The sequence below is a fragment of the Macaca nemestrina genome, chromosome 1, assembly GCF_043159975.1.
Source record: "Macaca nemestrina isolate mMacNem1 chromosome 1, mMacNem.hap1, whole genome shotgun sequence".
Classification (NCBI taxonomy): Eukaryota; Metazoa; Chordata; class Mammalia; order Primates; family Cercopithecidae; genus Macaca; species Macaca nemestrina.
In genome coordinates, this window is record NC_092125.1 from 78,066,934 (window position 1) to 78,082,616 (window position 15,683).

The 15,683-nt window shown below is 35.4% G+C and overlaps 1 long non-coding RNA gene across 1 annotated transcript; it reads left to right on the plus strand.

Moving 5' to 3' along the window:
* Positions 1–7,622: 7,622 nt before the first annotated feature.
* On the plus strand, positions 7,623–15,210 carry LOC105493494 (uncharacterized). Its single transcript, XR_011608755.1, has 3 exons — positions 7,623–7,904; positions 11,995–12,046; positions 15,054–15,210. It is a non-coding gene; the product is annotated as an uncharacterized lncRNA (long non-coding RNA).
* The last annotated feature ends 473 nt before the right edge of the window (positions 15,211–15,683 follow it).

The following is a 15,683-nucleotide window of genomic DNA, read 5'->3' on the forward strand; positions in this document are numbered from 1 at the left end:
ATAGACCTGATATTGATCATAACATCCTGGATGGGGATGATTATATAAGACTTTGAGGAATCTTGAAAGGGCAACAAATGTGGATAAGATGTAAATAATTCTGACTAGAGGATATACTATGATTGATTGCCAAATTGGCCCTCATTCTCCCTTTCCTGTATCTACCTCCTTTGCATGTGACTTTGAGGACCCTCGCATCATAAAATGTGGTCTACTCCCACAGACGTTGAAACTGGGCTTGTCTCATGCCTTGCTTTGGCCAACAGAATGCAGCATAAGTGACACGTGCCAGTTCCGAGCCTAGGCCTCAACATCTATACTTCTACTCTTGCACCTCTCTTCTGCCAGGAGAATAATCCTAGGATGGCTTGCTGGAGGATGAGGGGCTATGTGGACCACAGCCAAGCAACTAAGTCCCCAGATATGTCAGCAAGCCCAGCTAAGATCAGCAAAGCTATCAGCACTGAGAGTCAGCACTGACTTGCTGCTGACTCTCAGTGCATGAGCAAGCCCCCAGTGAGCCCAGATAAGCAGAACTGCTTAGCCAACCATAATCATGTTGGAAAAAATACATGTTTATTATTGTTTATCACTGAGGTTTTTTGGTGGTTCATTATGTAGAATTATTGTGGAAATAACTGATCCTAGTGTTAAAATGCATCAGCAGAAATGAAGGGAACATACATAGAAGTGGATACTGAGGGTGTTATTCTGGAGAAGAGGGGACTGGGTAAGAAGAATATAAATGTGGTTTGGGGATAATTCTCTGATAAAGCACCACCCATCTGTTCTTCAGGATTCAAAGCTTCAGCAGGGAACAATAGTTGGTCCTGAGAGCTTGCTGGAATGGCTCTTTAAAGACTGAATTTGACAATAGCTGACAGTAAATGAAGTTGAAATGTGAGAATTTCTTGGGCACTGAAATAGAGAGATTAGAAGCCTTGGAGAGGTAGAAATGTTATTTAAAACCTGAGAACCTACCATATTTCCACATTCTCTTGGAGAACCCAAAAGACACTTCCCTTGCTAACACCGTAAGGAGTATACTGGTGAGAAGTTCAGCAGTGACTCTGCAAGCCAGAATTGGTGGTAGGACATACTGACGTGAACTAAGATTCCCTAGTATCCAATAAGAAGATGAAATTTCAGAATAGTGGATCCCAGGTAGCAGCACTTAACCACTGAAGCAAGATAGATATAATTGTACCTTATTGGTCAGCAAGCTCAGAGCAGCAGTCAAGTTCCATAAGACATAGGGATTTAGAGTAAAAGGAATAGATCACAGTATTCTTAGGGACAAGACTGACAGCTCCCAAGACATTGGAAAATTTCTGGTAATATAATAGGAAAAAATGAAGAGATGACAACCTACAGGCTCATAGCAGTTGCTCACAATGAAATATCACAGTTGCTCATCCAGTGTCCTGATCTAAATCTCTTCACAGGCCTAGAGCCCATTGATTGAGGACAAAGTCAGGTGCCCTTGAGGAACAACCCTGTAACCACTGCACAGATATGTTCTAAATATTCTTTCCATCCTTCCCCCAAGAAGACCTGCAATGATTTGACAGAGTAACTACAAACTTCCAAACAAAGTGGAAAGGCCAGAATTTTTTTAAGGACAAGTATACATAGGATCTCAGTTGTTTTTTCTACCAGCTGCTTTGAGCACTATGGTCCTCTGGTTATAACATAGGCTTATGGGGCCAGGCTCGGTAGCTCATGCCTGTAATCCCAGCACTTTGGGAGGCCAAGGAGGGTGTATCACAAGGTCAGGAGATCAAGACCAGCCTGGCTAACATGCTGAAACTCCATCTCTACTGAAAATACAAAAAAAATTAGCCAGATGTGGTGGCACGCACCTGTAGTTTCAGCTACTCAGGAGGCTGAGGCAGGAGAATCACTTGAACCTGGGAGACGGGGGGTTGCAGTGAGCTGAGATAGCGCCACTGCACTCCAGCCTGGGAGACAGAGCGAGACTCCATCCCAAACACACACGCACACACACATGTACACATACACACACAGAAAAAAAAACAAAAACAAAAAAACATACACTTAATGAAAGCCAAGTAATAAATGGAGTTCTGGCCCAAGTCTGTCTCACAGTGACTCCACTGGGACTATGCAATTTTCAGCTGGCAGAATCCTCACACTGGTTCCCTGACCTAGAGAGTAAGAGTTATTATGGCAGGAGGAACAACATGAGAGCCCCTGAAACTGAAAGGCAGCAAATCAGAAGCTATGTTGAATTATTGGAGGGACAGCCAAGATTGTCATCACCATCGAAAACCCGAATGATGCAAGAGTGGTGAGCCTCATTATAGCCTCATTCAATTCACCTATCTGACCTCTGTAAAAAAGGAGATGGCTGGTGACAGATAATGGTGGACTACCATAAACATAACTAGATGATAGCCCAAACCATGGCTGCCATGTTGAATCTGCATCTTTACAGGAACAATCAACACAGACCCTGTCACTTTGAATGTATTTGTCAATGTGATGAAAACTTACCAATAGCCAAAAGCAAGGATCAAAATCAGTTTATCTTTACATAGCTTGTTTCAGGGTAAAGTTAATTGTCCTGCTTTCTGTGATAATATAGTCTACAGGGATCTTGATCTTCTTAACACTTCACAGAACCTTGCCCTGACCCAGTACATGTATAATGTTATACCAACTGGACCTGCTTCACGGTAGACAGTTGGCACAAAGTTACTAAAGTATCATTTTCAGTTGTCTCAAACTTTTCAGGTATCAGAACTCTCTTTACACACAAAATGACTAAAAACACCAAAGATTTTCTATTTTTGTGGGTATTTACCATATTAGAAATTAAATTAAGGTATTTTAAAATAGTTTTTAAATTCTTTAGATATAATAAACTCTATGTATGTTAGCGTAAGTAACATATTTTAAGAGCGATGACCATATTTACACCCAAAAAATATTTGTAAGAAAGTGTCATTGTTTTACATTTTGGAAATCTATTTAATATCTGGCTTAATAGAAAACCGCTTTTATCGGCTTCTGCATTCAATATGTTGTTTTGATTGAAGTCTGAAGTGTATGAAAAACACGTGGCCTCACACAGATTTGCAGTTGGAAAGAGGAGATTTTTAATAGACTTTTCAGACAATCGTCAATATTCTTCATTGGTAAAACATACCAAAACACAATAAATGATCATTTCTGTATGGTTAGTTGCAATGCAGAATCTGAAACCATAAACAACAAGCTTTCCATATTCTGAAATATTAAAAATCATTTCCCATCTTGCACTTTAAACGAACCTTTTACCCACGTATAATTTTGTGATAACCTTGGTTGCATTAATCAGGGCTCTCTAGAGAAACAGAACCAATATATAGATATAGATATAGATATAGATAGATATAAACAGATTTATTATGAGGAATTAGCTAATGCCATTGTAGAGGCTGAGAAGTCCCACGGTCTGCTGTCTGCAAGTCGAAGAGCCAGGAAAGCCAGTGGTATAATTCCAGTCTGAATTCTAAGGTCTGAGAATCAAGGAAACTTGTTATGAATACCAATAAACTGGGAAAGATTGATTCTTTGAGCTATGCAGGTATTTCAAATATTGATGTATTTCAATATGCAATATCAACAAATCAAATTCATTAATATCCCCAGCACTCTTAGGAAAATACAGAAATACGGGATCAAGATGGGCGAAACAAGTTCTTCAGAATATTAATTTTTAGTTGAAAGGTTGAATTTTATCTTTGCTAATAAATACTGTCAGTTATTTTCCTTGAAGTGACATACTCACTTTTTTTATTTCAAGAACGTATCTGTGAAATACCGAAGTATGAGTAACCATAGTTTGTCTGTCAATCGTTCTTTCAAATAAAAAAGGTATTTCCTGAAATGCAGTAAGTGAACTGGCTAACTAGTTAGATTGCTACTTCACACCTTACATCTAAACAGATAATGTTTAGTGTTATTCAGGATACAGGGAAACAAGAATGCTAATAAACTGCCGCTGAGAGAGGAAATTGGTACAATTTCCAAAGGAATATTTGGCAATATGTATCAAAGACACTTAGATCAGAAATTGGTCAAAATAATTGACTTGGCTGGGCGCAGTGGCGCATGCCTGTAATCCTAACACTTTGGGAGGCTGAGGCAGGAGGATACCTTGAGCTCAGGAGTTCCAGACCAGTCTAAGCAACAATGGCAAAACCCTACCCCTGTCTCTCCAAAAAAAAAAAAAAAAAAAAAAAATTAGCTGGTATGGTGGCATGTGCCTGGATTCCTAGCTACTTGGGGGTCTGAGGTAAGAGGATCGCTTGAGCCTGCAAGGTGGAGATTACAATGAAGTGTGATCGTGCCACTGCAGTCCAGCCTGGGCGACAGAGTGAGACTCTGGCAAAAAAAAAAAAAAAAAGTTGACTCCTAAGAATTTTTCCTAAATAAATAATCAAGAAAGGAGTCAATAGTGTAAATAATGTTCATAGCAACATTTCTTTACAAAAGCAAAAACTAAGAAACAACCTCAATGGGCAGCCTCTGTGAATCAGCTAAGTAAATTATGGTACCTCTATACAACAGAATCATCAACACATTAAAACATACTGTTAAGTAAATACAGCAAGTTACAAAACAATGTGGTTTTTTCCCTCCCTGGGTTATTTAGAACCGCGTTGCTTAATTTTCAAATATGGAGAGGTTTTTCACATAATTTTCTACTACTACTATCTAATTTAATTTCATAGTAGTCAGATAACATACTGCGTATGAAATCAAGCTTTTTAAATTTAAAGAAACTTGCTCTCTTGCCCAGTATATGGTTTATCTTGATCAACATTTACGTGTGGTTGAAAATAAGATAAAATTTTTGAAGGGATGAAATGTTCCACAAATGTCAATTAGGTCAAGTTGGCTGACAGTGTTGTTTAGGTCTTCTATATACTTGGTGACTTTCTGACAATTTCTTCTATCAGTTGTCAAAAAGTAAATGTTGAGGTTTCCAACTACAATGTGAATTTATTTACTTTTTCAGTTCTGTCAGTTTTTCCTCTGTGTATTTTGAAGTTCTGTTATTTGCCACATACACATTTAGAATTGTGACGTCTTTTTGATTAATTGCCCCCTATACTATTATGCAAAGTCTCTTTTTTATTCCTGGTTATATTCTTTATTTGAAATCTATATGTCTGGTGCTAATGCGTGTCTGCATGGTATATCTTCTTCCATCTTGTATTTTCACCCTATCTGTATCTTAAAGTGTATTTCTTATAGATAACATACAGTTGACTCTGCTTTCTAATCAACCTATGGATGACCAATACCAAATTAATCTGTGTTACTAAAACTTAAAAATTATAGTCTCCCTAATCTCATTTGGGGTTGATACTATAATTCATCATAACTCAAATATATCGATGCCCAATATGTATATGAGGTAAAGACATTAATGACTAATCATGAATAATGGCTAATAAACAGAGCTATTTCTAACTAACCCTTTCAATTATTTAAAACAAAAGGCAAACAAAGTTCGTGAAACTAAACTTGTTCAAAACATAGTTTCCTTTGTGACTCCCAGGATCTCAGGCCAGCTTAATCCATTTGACATATTGAATTAACACCTTAAGTGAGTCACTGCATTTTGTAAATCAATTGACCATCTAGCCTAACATGATTAAAGTTAATCCCATTGGTAATGTTGACTTTTAAAATTCTGATTATTGCCCTACTTCCCTGTTTCTCTGAGCTATTTTAAAACTGTTCTGTGTATCAATCGTTCTGCTGTATCTTAATGGTTAATGACAGAGAATTTAATACACTCAAACTATGTCATCTAGGTCCAACCAACCAAGGTACCACCATCTCATGGGGAAAATGGCCTTAAACTGAGCTCATTTTGCAACTTCAGTGAGAAAACCTGACTATCCTGGGGTCCATGATTCCTTATAACAAATAGAGTCATTCCTAATGCAAATGTTACTTTCTAAAAGTTTGCTTCATCTTCCCATAGTAGTGGTGGCTAGTTTCCAAGGCTAAATCACAAAAACCTACCTAATGGAAAACAAGCCCAAAAAAGGAAAGTGTACATGCCATAAAAAGAAGTATTGTTATTTTGATATTAGTACTTAAATATATTGAGAAGGATAAAACTTCATTTTTAAATGTCTATTCATCTTAAACATCATGGCTGGGCACGGTGTCTCACTCCTGTAGTCCCAGCACTTTGGGAGGCCAAGGTAGGCAGATCACGTGAGGACAGGAGTTCAAGATCAGCCTGGGCAACATGGTGAAACCTCATCTCTACTAAAAACACAAAAATTAGCCAGGCATGGTGGCACGCACCTGTAATTCCAGCTACTTGGGAGACTGAGGTAGAAGAATCACTTGAACCTGGGATGCAGAGGTTGCAATGAACCAAGATCATACCACTGCACTGCAGCCTGAAAGACAAAGTGAAACTCCATCTTGAAAAAAGCAAACAAATCAGTATGGAATAATGAAAAGTTTAAATATAGAAAAATAAAAAGACAAATGGGGAGTTTTTGTATAAACACTTTTACAACCTTATGGACACTTGCAAGGGATTACAAGATTAATGAACGTTTCTTCATTGCACATATTAACTCTAGGCGTTTTGACTTTGCTTTTCCTAGACAGAAGTGTTGCCTAATAGTGCTGCTTAAATGACACAATTAAAAGAAAACACTCCAATTATATCAGTTACTCTTATTTATGTGTTTGGCAGCTAATATGTATTAAAACAAATAATTTTCTTAATTTTAAAATACGAATTTGAAGGTCTTATTAAATAAAGTACGAGGATTTTAGCTGAATTTCTATCCAATTTCAGTATACTCAAGGTTCAAAAGTCATTATGAAATCTGTTTTAAAACCCTATGTATCGGGGGGAAATCTTTAAACACACAAACACAAAATTTCCCATGAAAAGGATATCAAGAAAAGCTACATTTATCATAGTTTTATTTCTAATATATCCTAATGCTTTTTATAAACATGACAGAAAGTTATCTCCTAATATAGGGTTAGTTTATTCCTTTTCTCTGACTTTTGTGGAAGTAGAAAAATAAAGAGTATGCATGGCTGCCGTCACCATTGTTAATCAAGCACGAATCACTATGAAACTGGCTAATTATTTGCAGCCAGGTTCCTTCCACAATGAGTTCTAGGCAGCTCTTAAATGAATCTATTAGACCCTTCCCCCTCAAGATTTTAATCCTTCATAAACACAATGATGAAGATGTCTCAGTCATACTGAAACGAAACTAAAAGCCTATATTAGTTGGGGATCTATTTTCATATATAAAAGCAAAGTTATCAATGAATTTAAACTTTTGGTTTTTACCCAGATTATCCCCTCTGTAGTCCTGTCTTCTTGCCCAGCTGCAGTTAAGAGCTTCCCTATGTAGGTTTCCTATTTTGTTAAAACCAGGAAACTGATCTACAGAAGGAAAACAAACTCCACCAAAACACATTATAGGTTCAACTCAAAACAGCACTGCTTATGAATCCTCAGGGTTGCTGAACACAACTAAACTATTCTTCTTGCCTGTCATAAGCTTCAAAAGCACTCCAAATACTGCACTTCAGAAGCCTCAGATGCTGACCTTTGAAGGCTGAAATCTGATCACACTCCAGGCTTGGGAGTACTGAGCCTTCAGTTCTCACCCAAGGCAACTGAGGCACACACTGGAAGCCCTCATTTGTCTCTCTGGAAAGTGAATATTAAATCCTATGCTTTTTAGGACATATTATCTCCAACCTGGTTACATCTATTTCATCCTACCAGAAAAAGCCAGCGAATTGAAATGTTAAAAATAATGACTACTGAGCACTTAGCTATGTAAAGTGAAATATCATTCCAGGGCTACAGATATCATGGCAATATGGTAAGTCTTTTATTTTTTTATTAGAGTAATTCAAAAATGTTATATGACTTTATTATTTTATGATCCTTTGAACCCGTGGACCTCCTCCTCCCTTGTTACATGAACCCATTAAACCTTTCCAACATCACTGGACTCGTGGCAAGTTTCCAGTTCAGTTGCCCTACGCAGCGTACTTGTGATAGACATGGTGAAACTCTTTATCGGTGACCATCGAGTTCAGTTGGGAAGGTGGACTGGGTGGCAACTTTGCACTGTGATGTCTAGAATACTGGGAATGGTGGATACCTCCCTTCCACCACCCCCAAAAAAGATCACTTCCTCCTGAATGGGCAAGGACTGGGGTGAAGCAAGTAAGGCACTGAACTTGGGGGTAGCGGGGTTGGCGTGCAGAATTTAAGGATGTGTCTAAAAACTTAGTAATCAAGATAAATAACATTTTGATGCAATCTTTTCAAAAATAAAAAATTAACAGAGAAATCATGATGAGGGAAATATCAAAAATTTTAATAAAAACTGAATTAGAGCCTGCACTTGCATGATTCAGCCTCACTCTCCTCACCTAACGCTGGCCCTTCTGGACTGACCCAGTGATCCCAGAAATTTCACACTTCAGAAGCCCCTCTTTTTACATCATTGTCTATAATGAGCATGCAAATTTCTGAGAGGAAGCAGCGTATTAAATCTCAGCAAATTATAAACAATATAATATATTATAACATTATATGCTAGTGTTTATTAGCCTACCAAGTGCCTTCTAGAAAACAGATTTTGGGGGGCTGGAAAAAAACAAGGGATTACTGATTCTGTGTCTTTGGGGTACAACAAATGGGGCAGCAGCAAGTTAAAGCCCTTTCTGTTGCTGATTTGTCCAAGAATAAAGGCACCATTGCTGTTTCATACTCAAACAAGATTTCATTTGCTGTATATTCTAGATCCTGGACATATGGGGGGTCCTCCAGGCCACAGATAAGGTTTGGAATGAATTTCTGCTTTTTTAACTTCCAAAAGTCATTAGACTCTGTTGCAGCCCCAAGGAGAAAAGCGTAGAATTTTTCTCAGCAGATATATTCAGCCCTTATAGGTTTGGCAGCTGCCGTGTATTTATCTAACTGTGGAGGATTTGTAAAAACGCATCCAATTCAAGAGGACCTACAAAAACTTTCATTGCACTACAAGGTGAAGACTATGCAGTCATAAAAAAATATGATGATGATAATAATAAGGCTACCAGTTATTTTTCACCATGGCTATCACTTGCAAACAACTTCATAATTTATTGGATGAGTTATAGTATTTTATCTGAATCTGCAGTTCCTTAAAATGATAAACATGCTTATTTTAAACATCCAATAGATTACTTTTAAAAGCAATTGTAAGCAGTGACTCAGACCACCAATACCAAAAATTGTACAACAAATTAAAATTTTTTTAATAAATTTTGTTCAAAAATGTTTTTTATAAAAATCATCTCTGTTGCTTCAATGAGATTTCCTCTTCTATCTCTAAATACATATTCTCTCTCCCTCAAACAAACAAAAAAAAAGATTGTTTATTTTTAAATTAAATTCAGTACAAGTTTATATGTTAAAAATATCAAATAATCTCTTGACTGGAGATTTTTCTCCTTTCAAAGTGTCTAAAGATGAATGAACGTGGTGTTCGTTTCTTAACCTTTTCTGTTTTTATTTTTCCTGATCCTACAAAAGAAATTTACAAAGAACATATTAAATACAGATCATCTGAAAGTTAAGGCTAATTTTAAGCTTTGATGCTTAAATGGAAGCAAAGCTATTTTCCTAGGAGAGAGATAAATGTTTAACTCAACTCTGGAAAATTCATAGACTATCCCCAAAGTGAAATGAGTAAGGTCAGGTCATGCCAGTAGGAATGCAATCCATGACCATATATCAAGGAAAGAAGAGCTCATACTGATCATTTACAATCCTACAAAACTAAACTTTTAGACACAATATGATTTGCATATGATATAAGACTTCATATAAAAACATAAAATGATGCAGAACAAAATATGAAAACAAATTCAAGAGATAAAAGGATTGATGAGTGTCCCTACCTATGTTGAGAGAAATTAATTTACACATCCATGTTTTGACTTTGGTGTCCTTAAGGAAATAGAGGCAACATGTATGTGTATATAATATATACTTTTCTTACAGTAGAAATTACGTGAAATGAAGAGGATGTTTCAGGCTGATGAAGATGAAATTAAGGTGCTTAACAAATATCAATAAATGTAATACACTAATAGGCAAACTCTTTTAAAAATTATAGGCTGTCAAAACTCCAGGAAAAGAATTTCCTAGAAATTATTTAATGGAGGGGGATAAGCACTATTAAATTCAAAATTTGAGAAGACCTTGGACAATTTTTTTGTTGATTTTTAGATCACCTCTTATGCTTTCTTTATGTCAGCAACTTAGCTGGTTTCATATTACCATATACTAAACTTTTTCATGTCAAAAATTACTAAGATAATTGCTAATCAGTTGTTCATTCAAATGCTTCCTGTCTTTGTTCTTACACTATACGTTAATAAACGTGAATGAATGCTCAGACAAATTCAAGCTCCACACTTATATATGTGTAAAATAGCCCACTCCTTTTAAATTCAACCTTGGAAATGCTAGTTTTGCTTAGATTAATCCTTTGACAAACCTGTAAAATAGAAAACATGACATTAGCTCACATGGGACATAATTCTAGACCAAATTTCAGAGTCTGTAGTCACTATGTTGGCACTTAATTAAGGAATAGGCTCTTCAAAAATACCTTCCAAATCGATCTTTTCCAGAAATGTTTCTCTGCATCTTGAGAATTTACAAAGTTCTTGTGCCACTTATAAAAACAGAAGTATTCTAATTACTAACGACTAGAGTTTGAAAAGTTAACATTTGATATTAAAAAGTCTTCATTTTTTTTCCTGCAAGAATTAAAAAGTTAACTCCTTGTGACTGAATACATTAACATACTAATGTATTATGTTATAAATATGTTTTTATAACTGTTATAATCTAAACTATAATCAGAAAGATTATTTTATTTATGTATAAAAATTATCAAATAACTATTCCGATTTTTGGAAGACAACTAAAGGGAATATAAATATTGAATTACAATACAACTAATTAGGTAAGCTGATGAGTTGTTCACAATTTAAAATGTTGAGCCATTCAGTCATAGTCATTGTAAAGACATTTCGCTCTAGCTAAGGATATTCAAAACAAAACTAAGTATAACTCCACTATTCAGCTTAAGGGCATTAGATGAGAAAATGCGGAATATGTTCAAAAAATTTTAAAGGACTCTATTCAGTTTTGTAGAATGTATAAATTCAGGACTTCAGGAATAAAGAGAATACATAGAAAATTAACCTGAAAAGCGTAAATGGAGAGATGTTGACAAGGCTATTACAACTGACCATTCCTGAACTAAGAGAAAATTGTTCTGAGGATTACATATTTTTAGCTTTTAATGTCATGCTAACCTATTCCAGATGATACGATATTTCTCATGAGAAATACTAGATTTCTAAGGAAATAAACAGGTGTTTAAGAAGACATTGAATTTTATATTCTTTAATTTGTTTCTAATTCATTTTATACATTTAGAAAAAAATTATTGAACTGACAAATTCCACGTCACTTTCATGTTAATTTGATGTATAATTCGATGTATGTTATATGACACAAAATTGATACTATGAAAGTAAATAAATGTGCTCAAGTTAAATATTTAATCTGTAACATTCTCATTAATATTATACCAAATATGTTACTGGTTCTACAAGAGAAAGTTAAATCACTGAAAAAGTACATTGACAGTTTGGCAATGAAATGTTTTCTTTTAAATATATTTCAAGTTTGAAATTGAGTAGTGAGTCTCTTATTTATTAACTACAAATTGAAAATTGCCTCCTTTAAGTAGCATCAGGCAACCATGACTAATCTAAAAGTTTTGAGAAATGTAATGAGATTATGATGTCCGTAAAAAAATTGTAATTAAAAGTTTATTTGCCTAACATAATACTCCTACAAGCAATAACCACTATCAATGATTTATTTTCTTTTAGCCACTGCAGCAAAATGTTTGGATGATGTTCTCAGCTGCCTTGCAAATCAAAAGTAAATATCTATATAGCATTACATTTATCTCAATGCTGTTACTGGGAAACCAATAACCACATAAAATGAATTCATTTTTCTCTAATATAATGAAATACCTGCCTTATTTACCATGTTCATTATTTGGGTGATTTTTTTAATGGCATCTGCATCTTCACCCTGTTTTGTCTGTGAATTAAATTATGTCTCCCAAACAAAATTATATTTGTTCAGGGACTAGTTAAAGCTGAATGCAAATTTTCTATATTCTGAAACATGAAGAGATCTTAATACTCAAGATTTCAGTCTATCTCTTGGAAACTTTTTGTAGTCTTTCTAGAATAAAAGTACCATAAAAATTATTACCTTAATATTCGAAATTCTTTATAGCTATTGCTCTAGCTGATCTTTAACAGAAGAAAACATGAATGAAACAATGCCCTAAGATTAAATAATGTAGCAAAAAGTGCATGATGAACTCTAGGTCTCTTTTAAGTTATTTTGCTTTTCTCTCTGTCTGATGCCAGATTTTTATCTGACTTATTATGTGCACTTTTCTATGTGCACTTACAGTAAATATTAGCTGCTAAAATTTATAGATAATGATTGCCTTTCCACATTTAAATGGCAAATTCCAAACAGAAATCTAAAGGTAATTTACTGGCATTAATGCCTGCATCCTTTCTAACTCCTTGGGATTAAGGATAATAAGAAAGACTTTATCACAATAAAAGTGTTTCAATTTTTTCCAAAGCATAGATTGTGAGATCTGGGTCATCAATGATATTTAAGGATAATCAACATTTCATACATTTGCTGCCATCTTTTGAGAAGCCGTGTTAGCCTCATAGTCAAGAGTGTGAGCTCTGGAGCAAGACCACCTAGGTTCAAGTCCTGGCTCTGTCACCTACTAGCTGATTAATTCAGGCAAATTCATTTCCCTATGGTTCAGTCATCCTCATCTATCAAAGAGGAATAAATGATGATGACCTCATCATTCAATGACCTGCCTCACTGAATCAATGTAGGAACTGAATGAGTTTAAACTGTGAACACCTTAAGACAAGGAATGTCTGGAATGTACTAAGCACTCTGTATGTGTTTACTGGTTTTTAAATAATTATATGCTTTTTGTGAATTTGCACTTAATCTTATCAGAGCGGTAGTTTTATTATCCCAATCTTGCAGATGCTGGGTGTCATCACTCTGCCTTTGTTATCACTAGTCTTTAATACTTTATCACAGCAAAAGGCAATAAGCAGGAACTCCAACTTTTCTTTCAGATTTTCCTCTTTCCTTTGCAACTGATTACCTGTTTAAGTCTTATTGTGAAAAACCAGCAAGTAATAACTCACTTGTGCTTTTGCTTTTAGCAGCTGGGTTGGAGATAAGATGACCATGATTTACGATTTAAAAAAAAAAAGTGCTTAACCCAGACATGTTATTAACAAATGTGGTTACTGTTAAGACATGTAATATTTTTTTTTCTATTATCTTATTCACATGCTATGAAGAATTCTAGCTCAGAATTAGGGTTTTTCAAGGCATGAAATATCTGACAGTAAAGGATCAAAATTAAAAAGTATATACTCCCCTGTCAAATAATATTCCAAAATAATATTGGAAAGTATCAGATAGGAATGAAAGTATCATTCGTTAATTAATTCAGGAAATATTTAATGATTTCCCATTATTTGACAGGGTAAACTGGAATTCAAAGCAGACCTTATAGGAGTGGTAAAACTTTATTATAGTGTCTAGGAGAAATTTTGTGAGCTCAGATTAAACCTTTTCATTGTCACCAAGGAGTCAACCTAAAAGCCTGTGAAAATGATGTTCATTTTGTATTCAACCCTTACAAGGTTGTTATAGCGCTACAGTAACAGCTATGACTCCTGACCCCCACACCAAAAAGTAAGGCACATTGTTGCACTAAGTTGGTTAGGAATAGGAATGAATACATAATGGGGCAATACAAAGGTCCCTGGTCAACTTCACAGTCTGTCATCTAGTTGCTCCTGTTTTTAACATCTTCTGCAACCTTCGTGAAACAGAACAGATCATCGCAATCTACTGGTTTGTTTGTTGTTGGTGGTTTTTTTTCCTCTAAGAAAATGCCCATGGAAAAGTGTCTCACAAATCTGTTATCGCAATGCAAGATCACACCAAGTTTCTTTAAGAATCACAGTGCATTCCATCTCTCCCTGAACTAAATAAAGCCTGCCTTGGGAAGCAATTCAAAACTGGAATTCTGCTTCTACATTGCTCGGTTACCCAGGCAGCTGAAGCCTTTGAACAGGTCTCAGAAAGTCCCTCAAATACAGTCTTTTCAGGTCAAATGAGAACAGTTCTGTTAAGTCATACACTAATTCCTCTCTACAAACAGAAGTCTAGTTAATTCTCAGGGAACTAAGAAAAAAAAACAAAGATCCTCTTTCTTCCAGAAAAATTTTTTTCTTAAAAAAACTACACCATTATGGTTTTTTAACTTAAACTCTAAGGACAAAAAGTTTTTAAGACTTCCATTGTTGGTTAAAATAATATTTTATTATAATATTAAGCAAATATGCAAAAACATAAAATTAGGTTATATATTTTAGATCATTTATAGCTCTAAAAAGAAACACATATAGAAATGTAATGCCAGCAAAAAAATTAAGTGAATGACATTACTTTAATGTGATAAATCATATTTTGCTAAAACAAAATCCACTACCCACAATGTAAACATAGTGCTGATGTTATGATGAATTCACACTTCTGTATCTACCCTCTATGTAAACTGGAGTTCTGAAGTAAGGCTGCCTTAGTTCAAATCCCAAAGCTGCCACTTCCTATGTTCTGAATGTATGACGATAGGCAAATTACTTAACATCGCTGTGCCTCAGTTTCCACATCTGTAAACTGGTCATACTAATAAAAACACCTACTTCATAGGGCTCTTGTGAAGCTTATGGGGGGTAAGTGTAAGGTACCTGGTATACAGTTTACTCAACTAATATTAATTATTACCTTTTATTACCTTTAGCTCTGCATAATAAGTCTGCAAAGACTCAAGCCTCAATTCAATACACACAGCAGACAATGGGTAGTGGAATTTCAACTTTCTCAGGAAGAAAGGAACTAACCCAAACCAGGTTTTTTACACAAAGCCACCAGCCTGGTTTGCACACACAAGAATGAAGGCCGGAGTTACCACGAGAAACAAGCTGCTTTTTTGGAAAACAGATGAGGACGCACCCACCACCAGACCCTGCTCACAGACTGGGACTCAGACTGTAATTTCCCAACATGAAAGCCACTGAAGTAAAACTGCTTCTGAATGGGGGTCACCTGCACCATCAGTTTCTTTTCTACTGAATTATTTCCATCCACATAAAAGTATCACTTAATATTTCATATATAATATGTCTTTTATTGTAGTAAAGTATATGTAACATAAAATTTACGATATTACCATTTTAACCCTTTAACCATTTTTAGATGCACAATTCTGTGGCATTAAGCACATTCACATTGTTGCACAATCACCACCACTATCCATTTTGTTTTTCATCTTCCTAAACCAAAACTGAAGACCCTTTAAACACTAACTCTTCATTCCCTCCTTTCCCAGCCCCTGGCAACCACCATACTACTTTCTGCCTCTATGAATTTC